We start from the raw sequence: 10,729 nt of genomic DNA, 5'->3' as shown, positions 1-10,729 counted from the left end.
AATGGGAATCAATGCAGCCCTCAGACTCAGGCAAGTGAGATGCCGTACCAACCCACACCTCAGCATCTTTGGAATATATATATATACACACACACACACACACACACACACACATATGCATATATATACACACATATATACATACACACACACACACACACACACACATATATATAAAATTTTTTTTGAGATAGAGTCTCTGTCTGTCACCCAGGCTGGAGTGCAGCGGCATGATCCCGGTTCAATCTCTGCCTCCCAAGTTCAAGCGATTCTACTGCCTCAGGCTCCCAAAGTAGCTGGGATTATGGGTGCATGCCACCATGCCTACCTAATTTTGTATTTTTAGTAGAGAGTATTTTTAGTATTTTTAGTTTCACCATGTTGGCCAGACTGGTCTCAAATTCCTGACCTCAAGTGATCTCCCCACCTCAGGCTCCCGAAGTGCTGGGATTACGGGCATGAGCCACCACACCTGGCCTGGAGTATATTTTTAAAGTAAACTTTGTATTGGCCACTCTTGTGTTGCTATAAAGAAATACCTGAGACTGAGTAATTTATTTTAAAAAATAGGTTTAACTGGCTCACGGTTCTGCAGGCTGTACGGAGCAGGCATCTCTTGGCTTATGGGGAGGCTTCAGGGAGATTTTACTCATGGCAGAAGGTGGAGCAGAAGCTTGCACATCACATAGCGGGAACAGGAGCAAGAGGTGGAGGCTGGAGGGCCACGCTTTACAAGGAACAGATCTCATCAAAACTCATTCACTATCATGAGGACAGCACCAAGCCAAGAGGGATCCTCCCCCATGACCCAAACACCTCCCACCAGGCCCCACCGCCAACGATGAAGATTACATTTCAACATGAGATTTGGGCAGGGACAAATATCCAAACTATATCGAACGTTTTATTTTGGAATAATTTAATTTAAATTTACAGAAAAGTTATAAAGATAGCACAGAGAGTGCCTGTATGTCTTTTACCCAGTTTCCTCTAATATTAACATCTTAACATAACTATGGCACATTTGTTAAAATTGAGAGAGTGTTATTGGTTCATGACTATTAATCAATTTTCACAGTTAATTCAAATTTCACCAATTTTTCCTACTACGTCTTTTTTTCTGTTCCAGGATCCCATGCAGGATACCACATTACATTTAGCCATTAAGTCTCCTTATTCTCCTCTGGTCTGTGACAGTTTCTCAGTCTTTACTTGCTTTTGATGACCTGGATATTTTTGAATAGTGCTGGTCAGATGTTTTGTATAATGTCCTTAAATTTGGGTTTGTCTGATGATGTTTTTTCTTTCTCATGACTAGTTATAGGGTTACAGACTTTTAAGAGGAATACCACAGAGGTAAAGGTAAAGTTCTCTTCTTATCAATCATGTCGGGAATACATACTACCAACATGACTTATCACTGTTGATGCTAACCCTGATCGCTTTGTTCAGGTAGTGTATGCCAGGGGTCTCTGCTGTAAAGTTACTATTTTTTTCCCTTTACATAATCTATTGTTTGGAAGCAAGACACTAAATTCAGCCCATACTGAAGGGGTGAAGCTTTAAGTTACATCTCTGGAGGGGAAACTATCTGCATGTATTATTTAGAATTCTTTAGTAAGGAAGATTTATCTTTTACCTATTTATTTATTTACTTAATCATATATTTACATATGTATGTCAGCATAGATCCAGGTATATTTGTTTTATTATTTGGGTTAAAATACTATACTGTTTGTTTGTTATGGATGGTTAGTTTTAGGAGTCAACTTGACTAGGCTAAGCATGCCCAGGTAACTGGTAGAACATTATCGCTAAGTGAGGCTATGAAGTTTTTTCTCCTGGAAGAGAAAAAGGACATAGTAGGAAGAGATTTGAATCAGTCGACTGAGTAAAGAAGATAGCCCTCATCAATGTGGTGGGCATCATCCAAACTGTTGCATGATTAAACAGAACAAAAAGACAGAGGAAGGGTCAATTCACTCTCTTTTCTGGAGTCTGGACATCCATCTCCGGACATCAGTGCTCCTGGTTGTCAAGTCCTCGGGCTTGAACTGGAAATACACAACTGGCTTTTCTGGATCTCCAGCTTGAAGATGGCAGGTTGTGGGATTTCTCGGCTTCTATAATCAAATGAGCCAATTATATATATAATCTCCTATTGGTTCTGTTTCTCTGGAGTACCCTAATATAGTTGTTTCTCATTATCATGTGGTTGTTCCCATTATCATTTCAATGTCTTGATGTATATTCTTCCACTTATTTCTTCTTCCTTAGATATAAATAAGTACACAGGCATATAAATATGTTTGTATGTGTATTTCTTCTACAGAAGAAATTTGGTCTGGAAGTCAAGTCTGAAAAAGATTGTTTTAGAAGCACCCTCAAGTAAGTCTAAAGCACAGTCAAGATTGAGGACCACCAACCATCCTAAGCCAATTATGGTTGTTCTCATCAGGGCTGTCCCTAGTTGTTTGGGGCCCTAGACACACTTTTTTTTTTTTTTTTTTGGTGTGAAACCTCTATCTATATAAACAAAGGAAATAAGGAGAGAATGAGGCAGAATGGAATTAAGGCTGAAAGTTCATGATGAAGAGAAAAACTAAGAGCATACAAACTAAAGTTACAATGCAGAGACTATGAAGCAGACAGAAAATAAACAGAATGGGGACATAGTATAGGCCAGTTGGAAAAGGAAAACAGGAAATACACAAAAAGAAGTATGCCTCAATTCCAGACAGTTTTCTAGTTACAATTCTAGCACCAATCCACGTTTCTTTTTTTAATGAACTGTAAATTTATGGAAGTTACTTTGCACCAGAAAAGTTCAATTATAGTATGTAGATGTGAAAAAGAAAATGAATAAAAACAAGGAAGAGAATTGACCAATGCTGCAGGGATAAATAATGTAATGAAAGAAGTTAGGGGAGTATCCAGTTTATAGCCAGGAAGTGAGATCCATTCTAAGCTTTAGTTTGAAAAGTACATCAAAATCAATCATTTCAGAAGACCACTAGACAGAAAGACTTCCCCAGAGTTTGCAGATCTGGTCTTTATTTTTGCAGACTCAGAAACATGAGCCGCCAGATTACTAAGTCTTGTCTACCTCTTGGGTGTAAACACATTGATGAAGCTCATAGAAACTCATACATTGAAAACCCAACCAGGCGCAGTGGCTCACACCTGTAAATCCCAACACTTTTGGAGGCTGAGGCAGGAGGATCACTTGAACCTAGGAGTTTGAGACCAGCCTGGGCAACATAGTGAGACCCCATCTGTAAAAAAAAAAAAAAAAAAAAAAAAAAACCTGCAAAAAACTTAATATATAATCTGTCATGGGATTAGAGTTAAAAAAAAAAAAGAAAAAAGAACGCAAATTAATTGATTTATAAAGATAATTGCCAGTTGACTAAATACTTTTTTAATTGCTCATAGCATTATATTTCCATAGGCAAATTAATGTGGGAAACCAAATTATTATTCAAAGATTGCTTCGTAAGTATAAAATTAGATCAATAGAAGTTGGTTGAAGTTAGTGCTATCAAGTTATAACAATCTGATGCATCCATTGTATCTTAAGAACATACATGCTGAAGAGCCTAGATACTTAAGTCTGTGGGCTAGAGCTGATGAACACTCTGAAGACACTGTAGTAGTCAAAATAATAGTCCCCAAAGAAGTCCTCATCTTAATCCCCAGAACTTGTGAATATGTTACGTTACATGGCAGGGAGAAATTAAGGTTGCAGATGGAATTTAGGTTTCTAGTGAGCTGAATTTAAAATAAGAAAATTATCCTAGATTATCCAGGTAGGCCCACGGTAGTAATCACAAGGGTACTTGAAATGTGGAAGAAGGAGGTACAATTTAGAGTGACGCAATATGAGAAAGACTCAACTGGCCATGGCTGGCTTTGAAGATGAAGGGAGCCATGAGCCAAGAAATGTGGGAACCTCTAGAAGCTGGAAAAGGCAAGAATACAGATTATCCTCTAGATTCTTTAGAGAGGAATACAGCCCTGCTGACACCTTAATTTTAGCATAGTGAGACACATCTACAACTTTAGGACTTTTTTCTGTCTTTGTACAAGATTTTATTAAAGTTCTTTACAGAACAACATCCAGACTCCAGACACAGCTGCTAAGGAGACCCTGTTATGCTGTGGGGACTGGCTGGGACATGGCAGGTGGCTCTGGCTTCCTACATTTCTGTTCTGAGATGGGGGTGGTGGAGAGTATCTCATCTTTGGGTTCCACGATGCTCATGTGGTCGGGCAGGGGCTTCCTAGGGCTAATCTTACCAGCTAGTTCCCAGGGCAGCATGATCTTCACCTTGATGCCCAGCACACCCTGTTGGAGCAGCACATGGTGCACAGTGGTGTCAACATAGTATTAACAGGGTCCCAGCTATGGATCATCAGGCCATCCACAAACTTCATGAATTTAGCCCTCTGTCCTCAGAGTTTCCCAGACACAATGACCTTGAAGCCTTTGGTCCCACTCTCCATGATGAACCATAGCACACCATAGCAGGCCCTCTGCACAGCAAGCCCTCCTAGGGGTTTGTAACACAGAGACTCTGCCTGGGCAACTGCACATGACTCTTGTGGACACCTTTTCAGCATAAAGCTCTACTTTACCCTCTGAAAAGCCAAACCTCTTCTGAACTACAGCAGTCAATTCCCTGATCTGCCAGACCTTCTCATCAAGAACATTCTGTGTTCTGGTGGCTAAGGTAATGATTTCTGTCCTAGTTGGTGTAATTCAGACCTCAACTCCAGAGTAGCTATCTTCAGCCAGCTCCTGAATGAGAACTTCATTCAGTTCAGCTTTGAAGATACCGTCAGCGACAAACTTCCTCTTCTTGGAAAACTGTACCACCATCTTGCTATGGCACACCAGTGAAAGAAAAGGATGACACTTAGGACTTCTGACCTCCAGAACTGTAAAATAAGGCAATTTTTTATAGCAACAATGGGAAATGAACACAGACACCCTGCCAAAATATGATTTTCTGACCTCTATTTATGGATTCCATAAATTTTCCTTTCTTAATACCATCTTTTAAAGCAAACGAATATAATAACTTGGCATAAACTTTTAGTTACATCACAATCCAGACAGGCTTCCCCAGCTGTATCATCTTCTTGTATCACCAATTATTTGGACACTTCTTGTTCTGGTAAATCTTGTTTGTGGGCCATTTCCTGATCCTGGGAATCTCCAGACAATAGGATTGCAGAGATCTAGCTCTAAGATTTCTTATTGATACATTTTGTTCTCTCGAAGGTCATTCTAGACTAACCAAAAATGAAAGGTGAATTCTGGAATCTCTCCAAATGTCTGGGGACACCAAATCTAGGAGTGAAAAGGGCAGAACAAATATCTAATGGCATGAGTAAGCTGGCATATTTTAACCCAACGTATTTGATTATTGTTCCCTGCAGAATACAACTGCATTATAGTGTCAAAGGCTTGTATTAAAAGAGCACGTTCCTGCTTGTATCAAGCTAGATACAAAGAGATCTTCCTCATCTCTGAAAACAAAGTTCTTTAGAGTCCATGTTACAGAGTCTAGATTTGTTCTAAATAGTAATAATAAAAAAAGCTAACAGTTATTGAGCTCTTATTATGTATTAGGCACTATTCTAATTTCATTTAAGTTCATTTAAACTTCACCACAACCCTATGACTTACCAATAATTATCCGTGTTTTACAGATGAAGAAACTGAGGCTCAGAGTGACTAAGTAGTTTGACCAGGGTTAGACAACTGGTAAGTGGCAGAGCTATCATTTGAGTCTCGTCAGTCTAGAGACTGATTTCTTAACTAATACACTTTATACTATGGTTTGAATAGATCCCTCAAAGTTTATATGTTAAAAACTTGATCCCCAATGAGAAGTGATTAGGTTATGAGGCCTCTGCCCTCATGAATGGATTAATGCTGTTATCCTGGGAATGGGTTCCTTATAAAAGGATGAGTTTGGCCCTATCTTGTGCTGTCTTGCTGTGTCTCTCTCTCTCTCTCTCTCTCTCTCATCTTCTCTTTGTCCTTCTGCCATGGGATGATGTAGCAAGAAGGCCCTCACCAGATGCCAGACCCTCAATCTTGGACTTCCCAGCTTCAAGAACCCATGAGCTAATAAATTTCTGTTCATTATGTGAAAGTTGTCAAGATCAAAATTGAGTCATTTGGGTTAAAAAATAAAAATAAAAAATAGAGCCTCAAAGGGCCATGAAGGAAGGGTTCTCACAAATAAATGCCTGGTAACAAAAACTATCACAAAAGCTACTGCAAAAACCATAACATTGCACAAACACCACAGCAACCTTGCACACAAAACAGTATTTCTGTGAGGATATCTGCCCAGCAACTGCCTATCTAACCTTGGACTGGTGTCACTTTTATAACTGATCCTTGTAGCCATGGCTAAATTATCTCAAAACAATTATGTAATCCTTTTCATTTTTTCTTTAAAAACCTTTGTGTTCCCTTACCTCCCTAAATACCCATGTAGTTTACTAAGGGCGCACATACTCCTATTGCAATGCCCTATTCCTGAATAAAGATCATTTTGTTTTAGAGAGTCTCTCTCTGTTACCTAGGTTGACAATTATAAATTACCCAGTCTGCTATTCTCTTATAGCACAAAACAAAGACGCTTTTCCGTAATTTAGAAGTGTATTAATCTTCAACAAATACAGGTATACCAGAACTAAAATAAAGGGAGGTACAGGGGATGACTACATAAAGAAGAGGATGTTTTTCACAATAAGGACTAGTAATAACAAAGCAAAGTAATTATGATAATAATTTAATTAAAAAATGAGATTATCTCCAATAATTCTGTTCAAGAAGAAAAATTTGTACTACAAACTTCGAATAATGTGCTTACAGCAGTTTAGTCATAGTAGTTTTGTTGAAGCTGTCTAGTTGGGTAAAAAAGTTATTGCACTGTGAATCAGAAGAATCGGATTCCAGGTATTCTTGCCTCTATTAACTAAGTGAGGTTAATAAAGCCACTAACCTTCTAGCTCCTAGTTTACCACAAATAGTATTCATGCTGCTGGAGAAAGCACTGTAAGAAGAAAAAGATAAATGCTTTCTTGTCACAAGAGAGTGAACACTAGCATCAAGACTTTATTGACATTTTAAAATATTAAAAGAGTATAATTGGATTGTTTGTAACACAAAGGATAAATGCTTGAGATGTGGATACCCATTTACCCTGATGTGATTATCACTTATTGCATGCCTGTGTCAAAATAGCTCATGTATCCCATAAATATATACATCTACTATGTATCCACAAAAATGAAAAATAAAAATTTTTTAAAAAGAATTTATTGAACACATCCCTGTTTGAAAAGCACAAGGTAAGTTGAAAATTGGAAGGGACAACATTAATTTATTTCATCAAGTTTCAATTAGTGGGTAGTGAGGACTGAAAAACAATACTCATAAAATTATAAAGAAAAGTTTAAAAAATTATCAGTGAAAAAAGGCAAATCTACTAGGTAGCTCATGATCTTTTTGCATCCAGGTAAGCTGGGATATCTACGCATTTTAACAGCTTTTATAAATTTCTCTATTCCACTAGAGATATCCTTAAATGAAGTTAGCCTTTGAATCAAGTCAATTTAATTCAACCTACATTTATAGAATGCCCTCAAAAGCAATTTACTCTGAAACTAAGGAAGCCTAAGCTCTAGGCCTTTGACTTGCACAGCCCCCATGAGCACTGGGAGCTGCAGGGCATTTGGCGGAAGCAGAAACCAAGTCACAAACAGGAAGAGGTTCTATGTAGCACTTATTGTAAATTGCCTAAAAGAGTTCACAGAAGGAAAGGACCTGAATTTCCACAGCTGTGGTAAGTTGTTGTGGCTCTTTTTGCATTCTAAATGTAGTACTCACTTTTCAGCATAATTTTGTATCCATAATATTATATCAAAGCACATCCCCCAAATTCTACAAGAGATTTAAACACCAGTATTTGCTATGCCCACTATGCATTATACCCTGAACTAATGGAAATACAAAGATGAAGGATCTCACTGTTTTGTAGGAAGAAGAGTGCAGAATTAGGTATAAAACAAAATTGCAGGTGGCCTATAATCCCAGCACTTTGGGAGGCTGAAGTGGGTGGATTATCTGAGGTGAGGAGTTCAAGACAAGCCTGACCAACATGGTGAAACCCCTTCTCTACTAAAAATACAAAAAAAAAAAAAATTAGCCGGGCATGGTGGCAGGCACCTGTAATCCCAGCTACTTGGGAGGCTAAGGCAAGAGAATCACCTGAAGCCATTGCACTCCAACCTGGGTGACCAAAAAAAAAAAAAAAAAAAAAAGTGCTAGTCCAGTAACAGTAACAAAGTGTAGTGTAATAGGATCGCTTATAATAAAACATTAGTAATACTAATTCGTTGCAGTATCCTCAACTTCTGGATGCCAGGCTGACAAAAACAAACAAACAAAACAAACCCTGAGAGAGTTGAAGAAATCCTGAATCTGTGAAATAGCCCACGGCTTGGAGTTTCTTAAGGTAGTGCCTTTTAAATATTTTTTATTGTGATCTGCCGTGTAACAGACAGTAGTGTTCATCAAGTATACTACACACTCCTCTACATTTCTCAGCTTTCTTTTTTTTGAGACAGTCTCACTCCGACACCCAGGCTGGAGTGCAGTGGCATGATCTCAGCTCACTGCAACCTCCACCTCCCAGGTTCAAGTGATTCCCCTGCCTCAGCCTCCCAAGTAGCTGGGATTACAGGCATGCGCCACCATGCCCAGCTAATTTTTGTATTTTAGTGGAGATGGGGTTTCACCATGTTGACTAAGATGGTCTGATCTCCTGACCTCGTGATCCGCCTGTCTCAGCCTCCCAAAGTGCTGGGAGTACAGGCGTGAGCCACCGTGCCTGGCCTCAGCTTTCTTCACAGTTAAAAACTGGAGGCATGAGTCTATTCTGGCACATGAGAGAAGGTGATTGGGTTGTTTCTGTTTTAAGGCTCTTAACACTGGGTAAGAGCTAGTAAAATGAGTCCTCTGTGCTCTCTCTAGAAAGATTTTAAGCCTAGAAGTAAGATGGAGTAATTGAAAGATGTATAAATATTAGTTTCTTGCAGATCTGGAAGACAACCATCAAGGAGAGCAAGCTGACTTTACGGGACTTTATGGGAGTGACCTATGACATGTAAAATACTTTCATGGTAAGCTATGCTGATTAGGGGTGGGGGTGGGGAGGTGTTACCACAATTTCACCTAGTGTAGCTTATCCAGACTAATTCATTCTTTTTTCTTTTTCTTTTTTGATTTGGAGTCTCACTCTGTGTTGCCCAGGCTGGAGTTCAGTGGCACAATCTCTGCCCACCGCAACCTCTGCCTCCTGGGTTCAAATGATTCTTGTGCTGCAGTCTCCTAAGTAGCTGGGATACGGGCAGGCGCCACCACACCCAGCTAATTTTTGTATTTTTAGTAGAGACCGGGTTTCACTATGTTGGCCAGGCTGGTCTCGAACTCCTGACCTCAAGTGATCTGCCCACTTCGGCATCCCAAAGTGCTGGGATTACAGGCGTGAGCCACCACACCTGGCACAGACTAATTCTCACGTACAAATAAATGCATTTCACATCTTGACTGTGTGTGTATATAATATAAACAAAATTTAATATAATATCCTTGCTATTTCTGATTTACCTAGTATTTTCTGTTCCATTTAGGAACATGATTATACTTAATTTTACCACACCCTAATTGGTCTCCATCCACAATGTTAAAAATACTATCTTAAGTTGCCTCAGATGCTGATCGTCTATAAACAAGTTTCTGGCGTGTCCAATTATTTAGAAAAATAATTAGAAGTTTTACAACAAATGCATTGTTACAATGAAATTGAAATGGAAAATACAAAACATTTCATCTTGTAAAATTAAATTATGGTTTTTGCAGTATGTTTCTATTTGGTGCAAACATATACATACATGTGCATACATATGTGCATGAATGTTTTTAGATGTTTTACAAAACCGGTGATTTCGCTGCTCTGTAAGTTTGCACTTTCCTATCACTCCAAAAGAACTCCATTAAGATCGCGGCCTGGCGCGGTTGCCCACGCCTGTAATCCCAGCACTTTGGGAGGCAGAGGTGTGCGGATGACGAGGTCAGGAGATCCAGACCATCCTGACCAACATGGTGAAACCTCGCCTCTACTAAAAATACAAAAATTAGCTGGGCGTGGTGGTGCGCGACTGTAGTCCCAGCTACTTGGGAGGCTGAGGCAGGAGAATCTTTTGAACCTGGGAGGCAGAGGTTGCAGTAAGCCTAGATAGCGCCACCGCACTCCAGCCTGGGTGACAGAGCAAGAGTCTGTCTCAAAAAAAAAAAAAAAAAAGAAAAGAAAAGAAAAGAAAAAGAAAAAGAAAAAAAAAAGAAAGAAAGAAAGAAAAGAAAAAGAAAGAAATCGCTTGATCCAGGCCGGGCCTGGTAGCTCACACGCCTGTTAATTCCAGCATTTTGTGAGGCTGAGGCGAATGGATCACCTGAGGTCAGGAGTTCCAGACCAGCCTGGCGAAATCCCCTCTCTACTAAAAATACAAAGATTAGATGGACGTGGTGGCACGCGCCTGTAATCCCCGTAATCCCAGCCACCTGGGAGGCTGAGGCAGCAGAATCACTTGAACTCGAAAGGCAGAGGTTGCTGTGAGCCAAGATTGTGCCACTGCACTCCAT

General features: G+C 39.5%; 1 pseudogene; it reads right to left on the bottom strand.

Annotated features, from left to right (window-relative positions):
• Positions 1-4,153: 4,153 nt before the first annotated feature.
• Positions 4,154-4,891, bottom strand: LOC112623251 (annotated as a pseudogene).
• Positions 4,892-10,729: the final 5,838 nt, after the last annotated feature.

The sequence above is a fragment of the Theropithecus gelada genome, chromosome 4 (genome assembly GCF_003255815.1).
Source record: "Theropithecus gelada isolate Dixy chromosome 4, Tgel_1.0, whole genome shotgun sequence".
Classification (NCBI taxonomy): Eukaryota; Metazoa; Chordata; class Mammalia; order Primates; family Cercopithecidae; genus Theropithecus; species Theropithecus gelada.
This window is presented reverse-complemented; position numbering and strand designations above follow the sequence as displayed.